Genomic DNA, 8,611 nt, shown 5'->3' on the forward strand with positions numbered 1-8,611 from the left:
GCACAAATTAGTGCTAGAAATTGTGCCACTGTGTCCTCAAGAGTTTCTGACTTGTGGGCTCCAAAAGCTTTTGTGATCTAATGGGTAAAATGATGTTTTGTAAGGAAATAGCATTCTGATAGTTGAATATCATATTCAAATTAACGTTGTGGAATACAAGCCATTTTTCAATTGGGAGTTGTCTGCATTGCCTTACACTGTTAATGAATTGCTTCCCAGGCTGATGGGATGCTCCTTGGATCTAACCATTGCAGTCTAAATATTGCTAACCTGTGTTTTGTTTTGTTTTGTTTTTTGCGGTACGCGGGCCTCTCACTGTTGCGGCCTCTCGCGTTGCGGCGCACAGGCTCCAGACGCGCAGGCTCAGCAGCCACGGCTCACGGGCCCAGCCGCTCCGCGGCATGTGGGATCCTCCCTGATCGGGGCACAAACCCGCGTCCCCTGCATCGGCAGGCGGACTCTCAACCACTGCGCCACCAGGGAAGGCCTAACCTGTGGTTTAAGTCTGCTGCTTTTGTTGTTGCTTCGTTGTTTGCTTATTTCTACTGTTTCCTATGAGATTGTTTCCTTGTATGCGTCATAATCTTCGATTGTGGGCTGATTCTGAGGGTGTTTAACGGTGGGATTTCTGTGTAGTCTGGTTTGTGTGTCTACAAAGGGGGTTTTTGCATTGGCTTCTGCTAGCCTTGTTACCAGCTCAGGACGTTTTTCATGTCGAATTGTTAGGGACTTCTCCTCCACTCAGATAGTATAAGTTTGAACCTGTGAAATTTGAATAGCCCCTGTGGGTAAAACCCTTTAGTTATAGTTGGCTTCAGGTTACAATTTCTCTGAAGGGAAATATTTTTTCTTACCCAGAGCCTTTTGCTGGTGGGAAGAATTTTCCAGAATGTGCCTTTAAAAGTTATTTACTCTATGCAGGGGTCTCCGTTTAAGTCCTTGCCCCTGTCCCTGAATGGGTAGCAAAACTCAGACTTGACAGCTCTGCCCCCAAGGACAGCCAAAGCATCAGATATTACTTGAAACTCCTTTTTTCAGCTTCCACTCCACTTTTAGACGCTGAGCATTTTCTTCCTTTTCTTTTCCTTTTGCAAAAGTGTATTGCAGAAATCGGTGTCTATATTTATCCTATGACTGTTCTTTAATGGCTCATAATTCACAATAGACATGTTTCAAAACGAAATCAATAGATTTTCAAAACGTGCTATTTTAAGTCTCCATGTGACACAAAAAGAAGGGGAAAAACTATGAACCGTGAACCCTTAGGCAATTTCATGTACATCGTCTTATTTGATTCTCACAACAATCTTGTGATATCGTTATTATCCCCATCTTACACATGAGGAATCTGAGGCTCCAGATTAAGTGGCTTGCTCAAAGTCACGTATCTAGTCAATAAGAGGACTGGCATTATACCCATGTCTGTCTGACTCCAATGTCTGTGCTCTTCCACTGTGCCATGCTGAGGGTTCATGGCAGAGCCAGAGAGAAAACATAACCAGCAAAAGGCTCAATACAATATAAAAGTAAAAACATAGAATGATAAAAACCACATTGCAAGAGATACTACAAGAAAGCAAGGACGTGTGTAGTTGCTGGTGAATAAGCCAGGGGGCTTTGATTTCAGAGGGGCCATAGTGAGCTGGAAGAAGGAGAGACTTGACTTGGGCCTTGATGATACTGTCTCAGTGGAGAAGGGGAGAAGCACATTCCTGACAAAGGGGAGAGCTTAAGAAGAGGCATGAAGGTGAGAAAGTGCATGCCTGCTATGGTCTCCAGGAGTAGACAGGGCATGGTTATATAGAAGTACGGCTGGGAGAGAAGATGGGAGAAGTTTGAGGCCAAGTGTGGAGGATCTTGACTGCCAATGGATTTGAACTATGTTGAGTAGGTAATAAAGCCTCTTAGCTGGGAAAGGTGTAGTCAAGGTAGTGGTTTAGGAATATGTACATGGAAGTCATGTACAAGACTGACCGGGAAAGAACGGAGGAAAGGAGAGAAACCTGTGAGCCTGGATTAAGGGGGCAGCAGTGAAAAGGAAATGGAAAGGATGGATAAATAGACATTTCTCCTACTCAGGAGGCCTGGTACTTAGCATGTGTTCAGTGAACAGTGATTTTATTATTAGTTCAATGACTTCATTTTACAGACAAGGCCTCTGAGGCCTGGAAAGTCGTTTGCTCAACTTTGCACAGTTAGTGGCAGAGCTAATAGTCTCTTGGACTCATATTCCTTAACTCTTTCCACATAACCAGAGAACTCACCTACAACGCCCAGGTCACGTGGTCGCGGGTGCGTTCAAGCCTCTGTAGATTGGCTGACTTGATGAGAAACCTGGATACTAGGAAGTAATAACAGATAACAGCTCTGAAATCTCTCTGTAGCCTCAACATAGGCCTTCTTGTCTAATTTTTCAGGGTGCTCAGCAAAGGCAATCCCCACACAATGCTCCATATTTCTCTCATAGCTTTATCATGTTTTCCCAGAATTTTAGCTTTTGGGATAGCGATCCTTGTTATTCTTTTCATACTCCAGTCAAGGAACAAAGCTGTGCTGCATACCTGTTTCGTTCATTATTAGTTGTTATATAATTATAAGTCTAGATGGCTGGTTCTATTAGTTAATACTTCAAGTGATAATAAAGACACAGATCCAAAATATCTTTCTGGGCAATATTAATACAAAATTTTATAACTTTGGGCCACACCCTCTCTCATACTTTCAATAGATGAATAGCCTGTCCTCGTCAGGATGAATGGAGAACATTTACCTTTGTCAGCATTTATTGGTACAGTATTATATGCGGCCATTTCTTTAATAAGGCAGTAACTCTTTAGCAGAGTTTATAGGCTGTCTTTCATCAAAAGACCTCAAAGTAACTTTGTTAACACTGTGTCATTATTAATCATCCAACTTGCCCAAGGAGGCAAGCGGTGGTTGTTTCAGAGGAGAAACTGAGGTTTTTAGAAGGTTATATGACCTCTTAAGGTCATGAACAGGGTCAGAAAAAGAGCTGGGCACACTGCCTACATTCCTACCTCTCAGGCCAAAACCCAGCCTTCCCCCACAACACTCTCTAAACATTTCCTTTTGACAGAAAATGCAATTGGCTACCTTGATCTATTAAGCAGAAATGAACTCTGAACCCTCCTTCAATGACTTGAGGAAATCAAAGCTGACTTCTGAAGTGACTTCAAGTCATAGAATGCTTGATTCACTATATTAAATCGTAACATTGAAATAAGTAAATAGCTTTGTAGTCAGAATGATAGCTTGGATTTAAATGGTGCCTGTTCACACTGCACTGTTTGAAAAGCACTGCAGTTCACAGGCTTCTAAAGGCTGTCAGTCATTTTGGCTGCCCGCGTCTTTTTGACTTCAAGTATCCCTTTCTTTCTCACAAGTCTTTTTTTGTTTTGTTTTAAACTTATTTATTTGTTTTTGGCTGCATTGGGTCTTTGTTGCTGCGCCCGGGCTTTCTCTAGTTGCGGCGAGCAGGGGCTACTCTTCGTTGCAGTGCGCGGGATTCTCATTGCGGTGGCTTCTCTTGTTGCGGAGCACGGGCTCTAGGCGCACGGGCTTCAGTAGTTGTGGCTTGTGGGCTCTAGAGCACAGGCTCAGTAGTTGTGGCTCGCGAGCTCTAGAGCGTAGGCTCGGTATTTGTGGTGCACAGGCTTAGTTGCTCCTCGGGATGTGGGATCTTCCTGGACCAGGGCTTGAACCCGTGCCCCCTGCATTGGCAGGCGGAGTCTTAACCACTGTGCCACCAGGGAAGCCCTGTCTCACAAGTCTTTTCTCCGCCTCCCCCCTTACTTCACACACATCCCTTTCCTTTTATCGAATCATTTCCTCCTGTGTATCAGGCAATCTCAAGATATGAGAATCTCCTTGCTTTAGCTAGATATGAAGAAAGATTTCCAGGCTCTCTGGAATAGCCTGTGGATTCCCACTCTATGGGACTCTCCAAGAGGCTCTTATGGGGATGATTTAGCTCTAATCTTGCTTGAGGTAAAGGATCAAACTTACAAAGACTGATTAAAACTCATCAAACACTTAAATGGTCCTCTAAACATCCCAAGCCCCCTTTTGTTGAGATTGGGGTTTTGTAACTAGTCTGGCCAATGGAAGGAAAGGCAGTTGAGAACAGAATTCTTCCTCCACCTCCCAAACTGCTGAGTGGCTTTGGGGTCCACGCCTTCCAGATGGGACAGCTACAAGATGGAGGGTGGTTGCCCACCCAACTTCAGACTTTACAGTAAGCAAGCAACAAACTTTTGTCAGGTTAAACCACTGAGATTTCAATCAGCTGTTGTCAATTATCCTGACCAGCGCCAGGAGTAGAATATCACCAAAACAAAGAAATTTAAGATGTGTGGCATTAGCGCAGCAGTCAAGCTGGAGGGATGGCAATCCGTGATATGCAGTGGCAAAAAGTTGAATAAAGGTGGGCGGGAGATAATTTGGAAAGCAGACTGTGAGCTGACGAATTTGTAAGTCTAAGGCAGGGGTCAACAAACTTTTCTGTAAAGAGCTAGATAATAATCTTCAGCTCTACAGACCATACGGTTTCTTTTGCAACTACTCAAGTCTATCATCACTGTAGCATGAAAACAGCCAGAGACAATATGTAAAGGAATGAAGTATGGTTATGCTCCAAAAAAACTTGCCATTGACTGCATTTGACAAGACACTTCAATAAAGAGATGAGTTCCAGAACTATTTGCTGGTTTGCAGTCAGGAATTAAAGAGAGAAGTTAGAAATTTGGGTTCTCAATCTTCCATAAACTATATGTGGGCTAAGAATGCTGTGCGGCCCCCAAAGCCCATTCAGATGTGGAGAAGGGGGATAAATGCATGAGGAGTGACCTCCTAGAGAACAGAGCAGGGATTGGGGTGAGGGGTTAACCTCATTAAAAATGTGAACAAAGTGAAGGACAAGCTAGGTAGATAGATGGGAGAACAGAATTATAAGCAAGTGCAAAGGTCCTGAGGCAGGAGTGTGCCTTGTACTTTCAAGAAACCACAAGGATGCCAGGATGGCTGGAGCAGAGGGACCAAGGAGTAGAGGGATAGTAAGAGATGACATCAGAGTGGGAGGGCAGATGGGTATGGGGGTCCTGTCACACAGGGCCCTGTAGGTAATTTTGAAGATGCTGGCTCTTATTCTGAATGAGCTGGGAAGGCATAGAGGGTGTTCAGAGTGTGAACAGGGGTACACTCTGATTAATGTTTTTAAAAGGATCATTCTGGTTGCTGGGTTGAGAAACAAACAAACATGGGGAAGGATGTAAGCAAGAAACCAGTGAGGAGTCTATTGCAGTAATCCAAGCAAGAGATCATTCATTCATTCATTCATTCATTTACTGAACAAGTATTTCTTGGCCACCTCTTGAGAAGACGTTACCAGGGGTAACGCTTCACAAAGTTATTGTGAGAAATTTCCTGTAAACAACAATGCTGTATCCATGCTATGAGAGAAAAGATTAAATGTGGTAATATGTTGTGAGTTCTTCAAGAACTAAAGGTTTGAAAAATCATGAGAAATTTTTTCATTTTTAACCTTTGAGGAAATTTTTAATGAAAAACTTTTGAATTTGGGGAATGAAAAATAAGATCAGATGACAGCTTCCTTATGTTGTCATATTATATAGTAAGAAATTTGTAATGTAAATCTCCTGTACCAGCAAGCTTGAGCTGTAAACAAATGCAATGTATGAATCTAGATTGAACCCTGAATTGGAAAAAAGAAATCTGTAAAAGACATTATTGAAACAACTGGCAATATTGGAATATGGACTGTAGATTAGACAATAGTATTGTAGTGATGTCAAATTTCCTGAATTTTATAACTATATTGTGTTTATATGAGATAATAATAGCCACGGTCTTGGGAAATAACACTGAAGTATTAAAGATAAAGGCATACAATGCATAGAGAAGGGGCATGATATATGCAACTAACCCTGAAATGGTTCAGAAAAAAAAATGTACAATGCCCATCATATATGTGTGTATGAACATACACAGAGATTGTATATGTGTGCATGGGTATATATAGAAATGTATATGTGTGTATATATATGTGTGTGTGTGAACAGATATGGTAAATATTAACAATTAGTGCTTCTGGATAAAAAGTATACAAGGGTTATATGTATCATTCTTGAAATTTCTGTTAAGTTTGAAATTATTTCCAAAAATTTTTATAAAAACATTTGACTTCCGAAGTCAAGTTTACTAGAAAAAAAATTAAGCTAGTTAAGCTTTCAAAGGAAGAAGTGGAACTATTTCTACCATCAAAGGGCATCACAACTTTCATAGAAAAGGGAGGAGGATTCCAAGTCCTCTCTGCTTGAACACTGACCTCCTTTTCCAAACGGAAGCTGGTCAGCCGCCTTCTCTCTCCCCGCTGGGCCCCAGAGTCTCAGAACCATCTCAGCCATTTGACATCACTAGTTCTCAAACGTGGCTGCTTATTAGAACTGCCTGAAAAGCTTGAAAAATGACTGGTGTTTGGGTCCTACCTACAGAGACTCTGATGCAATGGGTATTGTGTATGTGTGTGTGTGTCTATGCGTGTGTGTGTGTGTGTGTGTGTGTTGGGGACAGGGGTGCCTGAGCAACAGGATTTTTTTTAAAAACCCACATGATTCTCCTGTGCAGCCAATATGGAGAATCCACTGAACCACACCGTGTTGCCTCTAGCTCTGAGCTGAGCTCAGAGCCTGGTGGGGTCTCAGGTATACAATGAGCTCTCTGGCCTCGTTCTTTGGCTGCAGAGAGCACCTCTCCTCCCTGAATGGCTTTGCAGTCCTCATCTGGGATGCAGGACTGCAGGTTGCTTAGAAGTGTCCATCTTGGAGGGCCTCGGGCATCACGAAAGACACCTGTTGGTTCCAGGGTTTCCACAGCCAAGCTCAGCACTAGGGGAGTGCGCGGGGGGTTATTGGGCATCACTGCAGGAAGGCGGCATTCTGCATGAGCGATCAAGAGGGAGAGCCCCGGGAGGGGGCGGGGTTCAGAAGCTTTTCTTTCAATTGACACCCCTGTTCTACCCTGAAAGCCTAGGGCCTGTCTCTTTAACAGCCCAGAAAATCCAGGGGCAGCATGTAACACTTGTCTGCCTTTGAGACTGGCGATCACAGGATAAGTCCTCGAACGGAGCACAGAATGATCAGCATTCTGACCATATCTTTCCTAACACATGGATATCCTCTTTGTCCCCTCTCCCCTTTAAGACACCCACCTTCTACATTCTTCTAAAGAAAGTCATTTTCACAAGCCTTGGAATGCCAGTTCCGAACAGCCTCTGGCATCACGGAAGGCACCACACTGGTACTTTTCATCTCTAATCTCCCCTGCTCACCTATTAAAAGATACATTTTCAAAGCAATGGGAGCAAGTTACTCATTCAAATGCTGTTAACAAATAACAGGATTTAAGGGTGTAACAGGTAGTTACTCAGCTTTGAAAATTTGCCCCGAAGAGTTAAAATTTCTGCTTCATTGGAAAGGGTGGGGGCCGGGAATGTCCTTGTGGGAGGAATTTTCAGCCCCTAGAATTTTATGTCTGATCTCTCTCCCCTGCATCTGAGCTGGAACGCGAGATCCAGCGTGCGATTGCAGGAGAGGGAGGGCTGGGGACAATCCCGGGAACTGCAGGTGTTCAGCGGCTGCACCAGCCAGGGCTACTCCCCGACCCCAAGCCAGCAGACACCAGCTGGGACTTGCCGCAGCCCATGTCAGGGGAGTTGGCTTGTAAATTACTCCCTGGATCATCCTTCCAGGTTGGATGGGATCACAGGGGGCGGAGTATGGAGGTGCTGCAGCCCGGGCTTCAGGTGGAGGGCTTCCTGGGCCAAGTCCATCAAGGAGAGGCTGACAGTGCAGTGATGACATGCCCCCTCCCTCCCAGCCAACTCAGCGGAGCCTCATCATCACCACAGCCTCCAGAGCAGCCCAGAACCAAAAGCTGGGGTACTGCACCCCCTCCCACCTCTACTGTAATGATTGCTTTTTCTTTTAAAGATTTCTTGAAGTCCTACACCATGAGAACGTGACACTGAGTCCTTCACTATGAGACATCCTATGCAGTGGGGACAATACCTCCAGGGAGGCTGCAGAGTTCTGGTCTCTAGAGTAAGTGCTCAATCAATGGCAATTCTCTTCTGGGGTTTAAGAAAATCTTCAGGCTCCCAGGGTGGTATTAAGACATAAGCTGTGAGGCCTAAAGGGGGGTCAGTAATAAGGCAGCAGGAACGGTAAGGAGGTCAAGACTCCACATTAAAGGACTTCATCTGATCACCAAGAATTCTCAGGTTTGGCTGTTCTGCGGACAGGTTCAAGTTTAAAAGAGTACTTGTGGTATAGGAATTCGGAAAATTTGCATTAAAAGAAGAAACGGTTAAATTAGAGGTGGGAGAGGGGTACAATGACCAAGGCAAGAGAGAAGAAAGGACTCTGAGTTCCCACTTGAGGCAGCTCCTGAGCCTGTAGGCACAGAGCTGAGGGGGCAAAGGGGGGGTACGAACACCACTTAAACCCCTTCGGAACTTCGAAGAGGGGAGGGGAGGGGAAAGAGGCGGAAGGAGAAAGAGCAGGAAGAGAAGAGT

This window comes from Globicephala melas, chromosome 8 (genome assembly GCF_963455315.2).
Source record: "Globicephala melas chromosome 8, mGloMel1.2, whole genome shotgun sequence".
Classification (NCBI taxonomy): Eukaryota; Metazoa; Chordata; class Mammalia; order Artiodactyla; family Delphinidae; genus Globicephala; species Globicephala melas.